We start from the raw sequence: 5724 nt of genomic DNA on the forward strand, positions 1-5724 counted from the left end.
ACACACACACAGGCACAGACACGCACACATGTACACACACACGCACAGGGCACACACACACAGGCACAGACACGCACACATGTACACACACACGCACACAGCAACTACGTGACTGATGGTTCCCAGCGGATACAAACCTCTCTGAAAAATCACTAGCAAGAAATAATAACCCAGACCTGGCTGGAGTTCCCAGCTTGCCTGGAATAAGGTCTGTGACTCGCATCTAGAACTGTGAGGCTGTGGTGCCGTCGGGAGATGGGATGTCAGGCCCTCGCTGTGGTTTTGATGGGTTTTAAACCACACTTCCCCCTGCTTCTAGGACACTTTTTATTTTCTGTGAGGCTAAGGTGCTGGCCTCGCCTTTCACAAGGGGGAAACTGAGGCCCAGAATCAGCAAGTGTTGTTGCGACTCACTGAAGGAGCCGCTTGTAGAATGTGTGGTTGATGGCCAGGATCCGACCCAGCGCCGGTGCCGACCGAGTTTAAGTGTGGACGGCCTGCCCAGAGCACTGACGCCGCGAGTGTCATGAGGCTGTGAGCAGGCATTAGTTCCAGTTTGCATGTGTGTATCGTGGGATGCAGATTCATGGACGGTCCCTCTGCTCACCAGGTGCCCGCGTCAGCCTGGACAACATTCTGCTTTCATTTTCAGAACCTCTCAGCCTCCTTCCGGCTCCCTAACACGGCGCCAATAGCAGGAGGCTCTCAGAGACGCAGCAACACCAACGTGGTGCTCTTCCTAAAGAGATCTCAGGGGTGATGAAGACTTGAAATTCATAGATCAGTTTTCCACAACCCAACCAGCCTCTTCTCTTCCCTAGGAGACACATGCAAAAATAATAGTGGGGGTACCAATTTCAGGCAAAGTTTCCCGAATAGTGAACAGCTCTTGCTGGGACTCTCACCCCAGGGGCTGCTGCCATCAGGAAACCCGTCTTTCTCTGTTGGAGGCTGGTCCTTTTCAGGGTCAGTTTGTACTTGGATGTGTTTATTTTTATTTTTGTTAAGGCTTGTTCTGCAAACACCAGTCCCTAACCCTGTACCTCACTTTTCATCTTTGCAGACCATTCATTCCCAAATTTCTAAACTGATTTTCTCAGCATTCACCTCCAGTCTCTGTGTAACTAGCTGCTATTGCTACCTCTGGGCAGGTTAATTTGGGGCATTGTCTGTCACCTCCCACAATACAGATCAGCTCCCTTCCCACGCCGCCTGTCCCCGCCACCTTTCCACTGACAACGTGGAGAGCAAATGTGGATCGGCCAGGACTGCGATGACCACACACGCACCAGCACCACTGAGCCCCTCACAAATGATGATGGCTTTTCTTGCAGTTTTCCATTTTCCTGAAATTAATAATTAGCTTTTTCCATCAACTTTATTTTCTGTGTATATACTAATGGAACCCCAAGTGTCTCAGTCTCCTCTTAAGTTGTCTTATCTTGGGCGCTTGCTAATTCTGGCTTCCTGGTGGTGCCTCTCCCACGACTCTAACTCACTTTGTTCTGGAGAGGTGTCTGGAGGCTGTCCCACAGGAGTGATGCTGACAGGCCCCTCGCTCTGGGGGTCCCTCTGTTGTGGCCCCTGCCTGGTGACCCCTCCAGGGTGCCCGTGCTGAGATGCCCCTCCAGGGTGACTGTGCTGAGATGCCCCTCCAGGGTGACCGTGCTGAGATGCCCCTCCAGGGTGACCGTGCTGAGAGGCGGCAATGCCCCTCCAGGGTGACCGTCTGTGATGCTCCACTCTTCTCCCCATTTGGCTTCCGTTCACTTCCACATGATTTTGCTTTGTGTCTATTTTCAGGCTGGAGAGTTTGCCCGGGTGTTTTGACAGATCTGCGTGTCTGCTTGTATTCTGGGCTTCCTTTTCAGCAGGTCGGTCTCCCTGGAGGAGAGGTTCTCCTGCTTGGGAGCAAGCGGGGAAGGAGGCTGGCCTGGCGCTGGGGCAGAGGGACTCCCTCCAGAGCTCACGGCTGCCCAGGCCCAGGGATCCCTTCAGTCTCTGCAGAGATGAGACTGGAAGGGGAGGTGGCCCCAGGAGGCAGGGGCGGGGAAGGGTCCTTAGCCTGTGCAGGCCCCTCTGCACCTCCAGCCCTCCCCCCGGCATCATCCTTGGCCCGCAGTCCCAGGGGCTTTGGGGTTCAGGATCTAAATCAGGGTGCCCTGTCCCCACTACTGTGTCAGAGTCGTTTCTGGGGTCCACAGAGATGCTGGCTCCAGGTCCCTCTGCTTTGCAGACGTCTCTGCCTCTTTCCCCTTGTGTGAGCTGCTTTTTGTTTTACAAAATCTCTTTACTGTACTTGAAGTTCAGGAGAGAACAAAAGTAACTGTGTTTTTCTCTGCATCGTCACCCAGCAGAGCTGGTTCTAAGAGCGCGTCTTTACAACACCTGACCCAGACAACGGAAGAAAACAACATGGTCTGCCCTCATCCTCGCCGGGTTCTGGAAAGTTCCCTCGGCCCAAATGCCTCCTCCCTTGCCTCCCCAGGTTCCCTGGGCCTGAACTGTCCCCGGGGCTGTCACCTCTTCTGTGACGCCTTCCCTGCTGCTTCAGATGCACTTACTCGTGCCTTTCACCCCCACAACACCCAGGAGTCCTGTCAGCGAGGACCCCCAGCGGGCGCTGGGCAGCTCTGCCTATGTGAGTTCATCTACACAAGACTCCAGTGGCATTAAGGTCAGTGGAGCCCAGTTGCTCTCCAGGGCTGTTGGAGACAGGGTGGTGGATTTGTGTGTTTAACTTGAGTTGAGGGTGCTTCTAGCGTGGAAAACACCTCGATGACCTTCTCACTGTGGTTTTCCACCCAGCCATGCCGCCCTCGGAATCACAGAGCCCCGTATCAGGCCCCATGGAAGTGCCCTGCCTGCGTCTCGGGCAGGACTCATTGCAGGGAACGCCACAGTCTGAGACATGGTGAGCGTGCAGGGAAGACACAGCGCGGCCCCACTAGAGCCAGGACGCCCTCGGCCTCCAACCATGTTCCCCAGGAGCAGGCAGATGTGTGCCCAATGCCTGTGCCTCACCTGTGAGAATTCCAGATCCCGGTCGACCTTCCTCCACCCCAACAGAGTGGTGGACGCAGCCCGGCCCCGCTTGCAGCCCTGTCCGTGTCACCTCGCAGCCCACTCTTGAGGTTGGGGGCTTGCCCATGGGAGCCATCCCCGGCGACGTTGGTTCCCCAGCCCTTTCAACACCGGGTGGCCATGTAGAAACCTGGGGGAGCTGTGCCTCCCCTCATGGACCTGGCTCGGGGCTCGCCTGTGCTTCTTCTCCCCACTCTGCCCCCTCCTCGCTTGCACCCCTGTTCCTGGGGAGTGACTGGTGGGGCCCCTCTGCTCCTGAAGCGTGAGCCCTTCCTCCTCGGTGGGCCAGGCCAATGTTACCTTGCTTGAACCCCAGCCTGCTCGCTAGCCCCGGGCTGACTCATTTCAAGCTGAAGAGAGCAGGCTTCAGCCCTGATTTGGGAGTCGGGCAGGAAGACTGACACCTGCTTATTTGGATGTGACAAATGGGCGTCCCTGTGCTTGCTGCTCTCAAATCAAGCGTGCCTGAGTTCCTGCAGCACCTCTGCAGGGCCAGCTGGGTGCAGTGGCCTGGCTACGTGTCCGGCAGCCTCTCTCGTGAGGGTGGGACGTCCACCCCGCCGTCTGTCCATCAGAGTCCTTAAACACAGGCTGCTCCCGGTGCAGATTCTGGAGGTGGGTGGAGAGCTCTGGAGGAAGCACGATCGGTTAGACTTAACGCTCGGACAGCGGCTCTGCCCCAGGGCAGTGGCGTGGGCTGGGGGCAGCAGCTGCAGCGTGGGCGTTCTCTGGTTCCTACTGATCTGTTTCAGATTCTGTGCTGATCTTCTGCAATTAACAAATTAGTGTAAAAAACATTACTTCTACAGAACGTTGCATAATCTCTCCCCAAATCCCTGTACATGGGGGCTTTATCCACCTGGAAGTGACTCTGGTAAGTTGGGGTTACCAGACTCTAAAGCAGCCAATTTGTTAATTGATTTGAATCTGGCCTAGTTCCAGAACAGATTACAAATCGATCACATAGAATAAAATGCATAAAATAAAATAAAACCAGAAAGTGGGATGGAGGTTTGAAGCAAGGGGAAATGTCACCCACGGGTTTGCAGCGTGTGTGGCTGGGCTGAGAGCCGGGGCCTGAGTGGCAGGGAGGAGGGTAGCGGGTGTTGCCCTGCTTAGAGAAGGGCCGTGCTTTGCTGCAGCAGAAATTGCTTGTGTGAGACACACACAGAGTGGCTTATGTTCCAAAACGCCCCGGCAGGCGTCCCGCCAGCCCTTCCTGCAGGAGCCAAGTGCCCCTGGGCAGCACCCTGGACGCGTCTCTGTTCTCGCTGAGGCTTTTCCTCAGTGGCATGCGGGGCTGCTGTGTTGTCGGGGCAGGCCCCTGTCGCTCAGACACGAAGTGGACGGGCCCCTTTCTATACACGGAGGCAGCTGGACAGGACATGGAGTGGGTCTTCTTTGCATTTTGTAGTAAGGGTGTTGCAAGAGCAGCCTGCAGATGCAGCCAGCGATGAGCCCCCCCAGAGGCAAGTGTGGCTCAGCCTCAGCACCGGATGGGACCTCTAGGCTCTGCCCGTGGAGCCTGGCAGGCAGATCAGGAGCCCCGTGCCCGATCAGCTCTTTGGATATCTAGAAAAAGTCTGTCTACAGAAAACCCCATCACTACAAACTTTAATCTGCTTGGAATTTGCATCTTACAGGCTTCCAAATTAACTTTCCAAAATGGTCTCTATTCCAGGGATCGAAGCAGCCACTCTCTTGCCCGTGGTTCGAAACGTGGCCTGGACCACGTGCCCTTGATCTCCGGGTGTCTCTGGGCTGCCTCCGCTGTGGCTCTTTCTGTCCATCTGCTGTCAAGCTGCTCCCACACTCCTTCCAGGACTGTGACTTTCTAGGTCTTTGACTGTGTCCGTAGCGCAAACTCTCCTTTCTTTCATCTTGTTTTACTTTTCTTATTACTTATCCAAGAAAAAAAAATTGATGTTTTCAAGTTCCAATGCAAAGGAATAAACACACTCAAGTTTTAATCATCGTCTCCCAGCTGTCGACAGAAATGTGACCTGGGAATTAATCACTCCCGGAGCCGGCCTGACCCATCAGCGGCAGGAGGGCTGCTCCCCAGACTCCCCGGCCCCATGGCCCTGCACCTGCAAAGCTTTCCACAAGAATACGGAAGGAGGAACTTCCGGTTTTTCTTTGAAAGAGGAAGCTTGGATCAATCATGGGTATTTTCAGTGGGTTTATGATTTCTGCTTTCCCCAGAAATAGCTCTGTGCTGCTGAGACATGCGAGCACTGCTGGCGGAACACTCAACACGGAAAGTCCCCGAAGCTCTGAGTCCCACGTTTTCAGTTAACAGCTCCTTCAAAAGCAAATGAGTGAAAATCTTCAAGACTAGCCATGGTTTGCCTCTTGAACTGGAGCTGCAACCCTCATTTGGTCTCACAAGCATATTGTTGTTATCATTAAATATTCTCTTACTGCAGAGAGGTGGGCTTTAAAAAGGAACCAGTCTCATCAAATTGACTTTTTTGTGGCGGATATAAAGTCCTAAATTAGCAGTCTTTATGCACAGAAAAATAAGTGCCGCAACAGTGGCGTCCGTGAAATTCCTCCTCGCAGGAACCGCGAATAGCCAATCTTTACAAGCCATACAGGAGGACTTCCCTTAGAAGACACCATTCAATGCTTCCTTTG

The sequence above is a fragment of the Hylobates moloch genome, unplaced genomic scaffold, assembly GCF_009828535.3.
Source record: "Hylobates moloch isolate HMO894 unplaced genomic scaffold, HMol_V3 SCAFFOLD_5, whole genome shotgun sequence".
In the NCBI taxonomy this organism is placed as follows: Eukaryota; Metazoa; Chordata; class Mammalia; order Primates; family Hylobatidae; genus Hylobates; species Hylobates moloch.